Raw genomic sequence first — 10,531 nt, forward strand, 5'->3', positions numbered from 1 at the left:
TCTCAAGTTCATATCATCGCCATAAAAATCAATTAAGGTGTCCAGCGGGGAATCTACTACAAGGTATTCATAAATATCTATCAAACTGTCTCAATGTGGGGGGATCTACTTCAAGACATTCATAGAGGCACTCCCGAAGATAGCTAAGGGCAGACACCCATGGGCTTATATGAGATAGCTAAGGGCAGACACCCATGGGTTTATATTGAATACTTTATGATATCATGTATAATCCAGATAAATAACATAAAAATAATGATAAATTAAAGGACACTCTGAGAATTCATACATAAGTAACATGCCTCTATAATGGAGTCCGCCATAGTGCCTTTATTGTATCCTGACATCATCCAATTTTACTCAATTTTCTTGGAACTATGTGCTTCCAGCCACGTTTTGTGATGTGCACTGTCTCAAAACATGGGGACTTATGTTCCCACCCTGCTTCCTATGAATTTTTGTCTGCCTCCTCTTCTTCCTCGTCCTCCTTGTTTCTCAGAATCCCTATATCATAGCGAGTCCTCTTCCTTCATCGTCTCCCCTTCCTGCTTTCACAATCATCAGAATATGCGAATGCATCATCCTCGCCAATTGAAGAATAAGACTAAATTTTCCTTGACCTTCTCTTCCTCCTCCTACATTTGTTCCTCCTCCTCATCCTCTGTTAAAATCGGTATCGGAGCCATCATCTCCGCTATCTTCCAACCCCGTAACTATCGAAGTTTCGATTCTTTTTTTTTTCTGCCTGTCCTAGCTCTCACAGCAGCTTTTACAAAGGCACCATGCAATAATCATCTCAATTTCAGAACCCTTGTTACTCTCCGTGACATGACTGAAATTCGCATTCAAAGGAACTATCCCCGAACAACATTTATGTAGCAATTTTCTCTCCCAGTTATCCATAACTCGTCACTTGAAATAAGAGCTGTCATGATGTCCTCTCAAACGAAAGCGACAATACGACCCAACAGTGTTTAAAATCACAACTGTAAAGAAGCAAAAACAAATACTTCTCTCCACTTTTGATTACGGTTGAAGTCGTATCACTGCTTCTGTTCATCATGAATCCTCTCTCCAGATAGAATAAATGGCATAATTGAAAGAGAAAATCACCTCATGGATGTTGTTGGAGCAACCACTATCATTCCATGGTTTCCTCCGCATTTACTGTTTGCTCCTTGAAACCGATAGCGCAAAACGCCGTGCGTTTGAAGCCCCGCACTTCTCTGCTGGGAAGCCATTGTTTGTGGACAACCGCATCCGTCTAGCCGTGGCAGGCACCTTCAATTCGCCTTCATTAGCCCTCCCTCCCTCGACTCTCCAGAGTTCTATGCAGAACGAGTTCGAAAAATAAAACCCTAACCGAAAGAGAAAGCCTAACCAAAAGAGATGGGCCTTGCTGTTTAATACATGTCTTTTATGAAAAAATAATTGATAGTCAAAATTATTGTAAACAGATCTAACAATAAAGTTTAGTCGTTGTTTATGCACGGGGAAATGCAATTATTTCTGAGATTTTATTTAAAATTCGAAGTAATAATAATTCAATTCTTAATTGATAATATTTATATGATTGCCAAATTGAGTTTAAATTATTAATATTTAATATGATATTGTAATTTTATATAAATAATGTTTTTAATAATAAATAATTTTAATTTTTAAATTAAAATCCTAAAATTCAAAGATATCATTCGTGATTTTAAAATTATAAAAAATTTAGCAGCAAAAATATTTGTATAAGTTTATGGTCACAAAAATCACTGTATAAATGGTAGATTTCAAGAATATTGGATTGTGATTTAAAAAAGTTATGATAAATTCATAATATTTATGGTTTATTGAGAAGAGTTTTTGGAGAAAATCACATCATAATTCATTTGTCGATGTGTTTCGAAACCAATAAATGTGAAATAAATGTGATTCATGGTCGGGACAAGTTGAAGAACTAGATCATGGCTACAAAGCGATATGAAATCTAAGGTTTGGAGAAATAGACATCCCTATCAACCCACGTGCTTGATCTTGCTTATTTTCTCATTTCGCTGCCTTATTTCCATTTTTAGGTTTAGTTTCTTGGCCTGAGGCTATTCTATAAAGACCTTTACTTCTAAGTAAATCCATAATGTAAGACCACCATTGGAAGTAGTTGGTGCTGTCAAGAATAACTTGGCATGGACTTTCCATTTTAACAGAAACTAAAGCTATAGATGTTGAAACTAAGTGTTCCAATGGAAAGATCTCTAAAAATTAGGGCGATTAAAAAAAAGCTCTGAAAACGATTTCTTGATGAAGAAGTTGTGGTTTTTTGAAAAAAAGTTGTTAAAGATGTCGACGAAGTGCGTGAATGTGTGGAATTGAATGATAATGTTATATTTAAAAAAAATTCCTACCCCCCTTCCAAACTTAATCTAATTAGTTTACTTTTCTTCTTATTTTTTTTATTTATTTATTTTTTGTTTTTTTGTTTTTAATGTAACCCACTTTTATAAACAAGTGCAAACCATTTTTACAATGGTACTTTATGAGCTACCCACTAAATTGTAACTTAAATAAAAGACAAAAAGACTTTAAAATTATAAGTGACTCATTTTTTATAATGGGTGAGAACACTTTTACATAAAGCAACTTTAAAACATAAGTTACATGTGCTTTTTGAAAAAGTAACTCAACAAAAAGAAAAGAAAGACTTAAATTCAAGATCTCTATTCTCATAAAGTAACTTTGAACCAAGTGAGCTAGTATAAAGGTTAGTAATTTTTGGAAAAGAGGAAGGGGTTTATTTTTTTATTTTTTAGTCACTGAAGCTTTGGAGTCCGTGCTTATTTGGAAAAACTCTTTTTTCCTACAAAACAAAAAAACACACAACCCAACACGGACATGCAAAAAAAAACCAAACCTTATAGCTTGAAGTTAGCTTTTGCTGAAAACTTTTGATTTTTTGAGATCACCCTAAAGCGCGGCGGAAAAGAGCATACGCATGAGAAAAATCCTTCCTCTCTGTTTCTGATTTGTTCAGATTGCACAGAGTCGCGGAGCAAAGAGCAGACACAGAAATGAAAGGTATAGATTCGGTAATAAAAACAGAGAGCTAAATAAACCGAAATAAACAGAGAGATGAATAACTAAAACTGCAAATAAAGACTATATACTTCAAGATCTTAAAAATGACGTAGTTAGGGCTACAAAAAACCTTTTTCACGTGAAACGAAAGGGGTTCTTCACTGGAATAGATGCTTCTAACACAATAGAGCAGTCTTCTCGGCTCGAAAGCAGTAAAAAACAATAGATCTAGGAAACGATAGTTAGATGCGGTTGTATCGGCTTTGAATTTGGATAATCAATGTACGTAGCGCTCAAATAGCTCTGATACCATGTAGGAATTTACAGGGTAAGTTCCTCAGGTAGAACACCAAAGGACACCACTCACAAACATATCACAGATCAATACATCGGTGTTTCTGATGTGGTTAAAACCTTCAAAGAGGAAAACAGTCCATGGCCTAAGCCAATGTAGCGACTTTAGGTAATTTGTTAATAAAAGAAAGAAAATTTACATAATCTCATCTCATGAACGGTCACCCTCCAAATGACCCTCCATGCTCTTTAAATAGAGATTATGGACCAATCGTGTGTTAAGACACATATCAAGTGTTGGTAATATGGAGGAGAGAATGAACCATCAGATCACTTCATGTCTAGAACATATCGTGACCATCGGATTGTAAGTTACAAAAGTACATAGTAAAAAAACACACTTTACGTAACTCTACACTAGACCAAGTTATACTTAACTATTTTTAACTATTTTCTATGTGTTGGAATATCCTAACATAAATTAAGCTATAGTATCTACAATATTGCCCTTGTTCAAATGTGGCAGTTGGTTTATACCTTTCAAAGTTCAATAATTAAACTAAGTCACAGGGAACACTAATTATGCGGTTAAATTCGGATACTCTAAATTGTTTAGAGTTGGGTAAATTTTTTAAAAACATTGTTATATCATACATTGAATTTAGATCATGATAATATTTTAACTAGTTTTGAAATATTGTTGATTTTGGGATATCAATTCATTTTATTGCAAAATTTAAGAAACATTTATTACAACAATAAATTTTTAGAACACATTAATTATCAAATATTTTTGTTTTTTTTTAATAATTTTATTTATATATTAATTTAATTAGAAAGTAATTTAGAAATTTCAAATTTCTTGAGATATAAATATTTTTTAGAATGAAAAGAGATTTGATCTCCCTTGGCATTTGGTAGATCCAAATTTAAGATGGATCCAAGTTGCATAGAATAATTTTTATTTTATTTTGACCGAGTCAAAATATTTATAAGACACTACTATACAATATTTCTACCAGATGTCAAAACATAACTATTTTAGCAATCACTGCTATTAGTTTACCTTTTACTTAACAAAATGTAATATTTTAAATTCCAATCTACCAAGTGTGGAGAGATCAAATCTCTTTTCACTTTAAAAGAGGCTTGCATTTCAAAAGATTTGATCCCTCTCTCTCTCTGTAGATCCAAAGTTAAAATGGATCTAGGTTGGTTTAATTTTTCTTTTAAATAGGTTATATTCCACATGAATACCATGGGGTCATTTTTGTTTTTATTTTATTCTATTTTGGCCTCGTTAAAATGTTTACATTACATTACATTAATTTTTTTAATTGATTTTTTATTTACAAGACATTACATTACAACATCTCTACTATAGTGTGTATAATGTAGTGGAAACATTATGTACATTGATTGCTATAAAAATTCTATATAATGCAAAATGTAATCATATTTATATAGATAATAGAAAAATATTTACACTCATGTAAAATTACAATATTAATAAATTTAATAAATAAATAGATTTTCGTTTGGGAGTAAGTTTTGGGAATTTGTATGAACTCTCATAAAGAGAGATACATTATTATTTTTCCTTGATTATTAGTCTATCACGAAACTAGACGAGCAGTAGAGATTCAAAATTTTCATATTACTTTGGTCCAAAGGCTACTAGTCTTATTACTTTGGTCTCAGCCAATCCATCGACCTTAGTGGATCGATATATTTAGAGGATGCTACTTTGGTCCAAAGGCTACTAGTGGTGATTAATTGCCACCCTAGCTTGGCCGCTAGTGCAGAGGAGAAATCTTCCAGTTTCTTAATACCCCATCCTCCCCATTTCTTAGGGATAGACATGAGATCCCATTTTGCCCATGCAAATATCCTCCCTGTTTGTTTGCCTTTCCACATGAATCTACAACAAAGGTTTTGTATTCTATTAAGGATGCCCCTTGGAATCCATGCAAGTGACATCCAATATACAGGGGTGGCCTCGAGGACAGCTTTGATGAGCACTAGTCTTCCAACGCTGGAGAGATACTTGTGATACCATATATTAAGTATCCTTTCAAGCTTAGAAATCAACCATATCCAGTCAACTATTTTGTCTTCGAGCGTCTTCAGCCTATATCCCAGATACCAGAGGCCTTCATCTAGCTGCAGTAGGGTGAATGGAAACCTTTGTAGTGCAAACTGAATCACATGCAAGGGGCATTCCAAAATGGTAATGGTGGATTTTGAGTTATCAATGATCATGCTAGTAGCAATTTTGAATAGATTGATAGTGTGTTGTATAGTGGTCAGATTTCCAAGGCCCCCGTTAAGGAACATTAACACATCATCCATGAAAAGGAGGTGTGTTATGTACATCTGTCTGAGATCATGATGCCCGAGAGCTTGTCTCTAAGAGGCTGGAGGACCCAACTGCCAAATCAGGGCCAGAGATAACCATAGTACTGGTGGATATCGCTATAGGATTGTATTTAATTAAAAATGGTGGAATAGTAGACCTGAGTTGTTATATATATATAAATTAAGTGTAATATGCAACCTTGCATATTTTGAACAAGAAGAAATTACAATCTCACTACACCAAAATACTTATTTGATCACATATCTTAGGTTTGCTAAGATGAAAAAAAATCTTAAAATTAATTATATCTGAAGGCGTTGCAATATCACATTATGTTAACATTTTTACTCCGTCAAATTACATAAAAAATAAATAAATAAATAAATAAATAAATAAATAAAAAAAATTATTAAGTAAAACAATTTTATTTTAAATTTAACAAAAATAAAAAACCAATTTTAAATCAATTTATGTTAATAATATTTAATTAAAACTATAAATAAATCATATATATATATTGAATGGTGTTGTCATTGATGCCAATGACAATTTTTGAACGATCTTAATATTTGTTTGGTGTGCATTAGTTGAAGCTCCAATAGTTGAGAAGCCCTAGAAACTCTAGAATCCCTACACTTATTGAAGGATTTAAGGTTGAATATTAGTATATATGCTCACAAGATCATCATCAATTAATGCTTTGTGTCATGATGATTCCAAGCCTTCACGGTTTGGGAGATATCCTTGTTTGAAGATGAAGGACCCATCCCATGGGCAAAAACCCCAATCAGTTGATGATGTGGAATAAATTAAATATCTTTGGCTAAGATATTTTATTTGCATTTATTATTAATTAAATATTCAACCTAGAGTATCATGACATTTTTAGCTCTAAGAATTTGAATTTGAAATCTAAATTCCCTCCTTATATCAAGTTGGCTTCACTATAGAATTCAACTATTTCATTATTTTTGTGGAATCAAATTGTTTTCAGTGAGACTTTTTGGAAAAAAAAATTGGTGGGTTTTTCCGGTTTAATTTCTCTCAAATCCAGCAGGAATTTATTGAAATCACAAGCTTGATGTGTAACCCCTACACAATCGAAGTTCCCTAGGGGTTTTTTTAGGGTGTTGAATCCATATATACAGTCAAAAAACTAGTTTAAACTTTAAATAACACAAATCCAGATTTCACCTCAAAATTTTTCTGCTGAATTTCGGCACTGGAAAATCCAAAAAATCACACTAAAGACAACTCCTTGTGGAATTCGAGCAATCCTACTGACCCTATAAATATGTGTCATATTGTTCTCCAAATGAGATATGAATAAAAATGAAAATTTAAAGGATTGTGCCTTGAAATTCTCTCTCGCTCCAGTTGAGACAAAAGATACATCTAACAATAGGCATCTTTGAGCAACGAAGGTTTGTAGGAGTTATGGATTTGTTGGGCTTATTTTTTCAGGTGGAATCCAATACAGCTTAAGACATAATTCTCGTTGGTCTGATCCTAAACTCTGTAATTATTGCACCAACGAAGGAACAAATTCGTATTGTTCATTTTGTGTTCTAAATATAAGTGATCTAACTGGTAAAACGAACAATTGAAAAGAAACATTGATTCACCCCCCTCTCAGTATTTCCAACAATTGGTATCAGAGCCAGTACCTTCACTCAAAGCCTAGCAGCTTGAAGGTTGATCCTTAGAACACAAATGGCAAGGCTAAGGAAGAAATCCTCCAATCCTCCTTAAAGATGTCTCTTCCTCAACCATGAAAATTGAAGACAATCAAATTTAGAATGTTCCAGTGTTCAATGAAAACTTTGGTGTATGGAAGGTAAGAATGAGAATTTTCTTAATGGCTCAAGGTGTTGGAGTATGGGAATCAATGATTACTAATAGCACAATGGTGAATCCAAGGACTACAATACAAGAGAAATGAAGACAATTTTGAATGGGCTACCAAATTCTATAAAGGCCAATTTGGAAAAATGTTCGTCAGTAAAAGATATATGGGACAAACTTCATGATCTTCACTCAAAAGAAGCATTGACCATGACCTCTAGTCAAGAAGATGATGGAAAGCAAGAAGGAAATCCATAACCCATCAAGGAAGTTGAGAATAAGAATGATGACATTAAGGCCAAAGAAAACCTAGAAGAAGAAGAAAGCAAAGAAGAGTTTGAAGAATATCTCCTGACTAAAATTATATTTGCCATGGAAGAGATTGACAGTTTGAAAAAGGAAAATGAGGAACTTAAGAAGAAAGCGCAAGATGGTGACCAGGACAAGACAAGGAAGGAAGTTGACCTTTTCAAAGATTCAAGTACAAGAAAGATATGAGGATCTCACTAAACTTAAGGAATTTCATCAAAACAAAAGAAAGCATCATGAAGAAATCATATCCATGACAAATCAATTGGATAAGGCAAAGAAAAGGGAAGAAAATTTGTCAAGCCACCTTGTACAAAGACTCAAGAACTTGAACAAACTTGAAGTAGAGATTAGTCAATACAAGGAAGAGGTCTCCTCTCTTAGATCTCAACTAGAAGAAGCAAGGAATCAAGCAGAAGGAGCTGAGAAGGTGATGGAAGCTTTAGCATTCATAGAAGGACAAGTTGATGAAGAAAAAAAGGAGAGAAACACCATGATGTGCCAACTAGAAGAAAAGGATGATGACATCACCAAGTTAAGATTAGAAATCACTTCTCTTAAGGCCTAATCATGTGAAACAACCAAGTTGAAGGAAGAAATGGAGATCATTCTATCAAATAGGGATGAAGAATGTAAGAAAATGAAGGAAGCAATTGCCTTTCTTAAAAAGGAAGTTGACTTGTTGAATAAGAACTTGAAAAATTCTCAAACCTTAGATGACATCCTAAGTCATCCAAGGTCTCCCCTTGATAAATCAGGTCTTGGCTTAATGCTTCATACAACAAGGATGTGAGGAAGCCATAAAGAAATGTTGATGCTCCCAGTTCAAGCAAAGACAAGGAGAAGAGTCAAGACAACTATGGAATAAATCCTACTCCAAGGAGACTTCCAAATGGTGTCAAGAATACAAAAGGCAATGAATATCATCAAAGAATCCCAAGGCAAAAATGCTTCAGAATTACATCAAGGAAATTTTCATCTCCCAAGTACCAAGGTATCTTTCTTGGTTATTGCTATTCTTATACAAACTTTGGGCACATGGCAAAAGATTGTAGGGCATATCACAGAGACAAATATAATGGTCCCCATCAATCTCCTAGAAGCAATTTTGCAAGAAGTAGTCATGATTACTCATTCATAAACAAGATGGAGTGCTTCAATTGCCATAACATTGGACATATGGCATGTGATTGTAACTTGAATTGGGTCCCTACACAAGCTAGAATCATGACAATCAAGTTAGCAAAGAAAGTTACACAAACATGGAGAAATAATTAAATTGGATCTAAAAGTCTCTTGGACACTCTAGCCAACAACACATGTTGTTGATTTGATGAAGACATCAAGATGTGATATCCCAAGTGTTTAATGATGAGACATTCCCAAAGGGGACATCATGCATATAGTTAGGGGGAACTTGGGATCATTCTTGCAGAAGCTATTCGTGAAAGGGCCCTATGAAATCCTTGATGAGTCACTCATGGACAATCATCCTTTGATAGATCATCTCTTGGGGGAAAGTCCATTGAAGAACATGATCCCTTACTCATCCGTTGGAATATTGTTGAAGATTCTTCCATTTTATCACTAAGCAAGTCATCTTTCTTGAGGTAGAGGAATTTATGCATATATGGGGAGTTGGTTCATCACATGTAGACACATTTATCATGTACCTCATTATCGGAAGGAAGAACATCATGACATGGGGAGTAACATACCTATGAAGAACTATTATTGATGAAGAAAATAAGATGAAGAGAAGCAACTTAATAGGGGGAGTACTTGGGCACCTTGTTTTCCATCAATATTTTGGAAGGGAAAGAATATTTGCCATCAATGACAAAGAGGGAGAAAATGTTGGAAGGGAAAGAATATTGCCATCAATGACAAAGGGGGAGATTGTTGGTCAAGGTTGTCATTGATGTCAATATGGAATTGTTGGAGATGGAAAATATTCTTGTGATACATGCCATAAACCCTTTCATGTTGTTGCCCTAAGTACATTTATGCCCTAGATTGGTGATGCATGATCAAAATGGCCTTAATACTCTAGAAGATGCCTTAGCCCTAATACATTGATGCAAGTCCTAATACTTATGATGCCCTTAAGATACATGAATGGAAGCCTATGTGTATGAAGCTCTAATCCTAATGAAGAAGCCCTTGCCCTAATGTGCATGAAAAACCTTAAATCATTGATGATAAAGCCTTAAATGAAGATGCCCATGAATACATATTGAAAAGGCACCCTAATCTTGTTGATGCCCATGATACTTTTAAGGAAGCCCTAATCCTAAGCATCTTGATGACCTAATTCTATAAATAAGGAGCCCTAAACATTGGATCCCTAAAACTAAAATCCTAATGGCTGCCATAAATAAAATAATAATGATAGTCTCACAAAAATAATTTTATTGGTGGTAAAATGACCCTATTTAAGGATGGGATTGGCATAGGAGTGTAGAGGTATTTTTCCTCTTTCTAACGAGCTATTACATGCCCCTAAATTCCTTACCGTTGAAGAGAAATCAATTTTTGAAATCAACATATGTCAAAAATTGTCAAACTTTCCAAGCGGACTTGAGTAGGCTCATTACTCTTGGCAAAGAGACGTGTCCCTTTAGAATATGGAGAAACCACTATAAATATAAACCTAAATTC

The 10,531-nt window shown here is 34.1% G+C and overlaps 1 pseudogene; it reads right to left on the reverse strand.

Moving 5' to 3' along the window:
• Positions 1 to 354: 354 nt before the first annotated feature.
• Positions 355 to 1,260, reverse strand: LOC149216037 (uncharacterized; annotated as a pseudogene).
• Positions 1,261 to 10,531: the final 9,271 nt, after the last annotated feature.

The sequence above is a fragment of the Pinus tabuliformis genome, chromosome 1_1 (assembly GCF_031772625.1).
Source record: "Pinus tabuliformis cultivar Carrire ecotype Pingquan chromosome 1_1, CPIR1, whole genome shotgun sequence".
NCBI lineage: Eukaryota > Viridiplantae > Streptophyta > Pinopsida > Pinales > Pinaceae > Pinus > Pinus tabuliformis.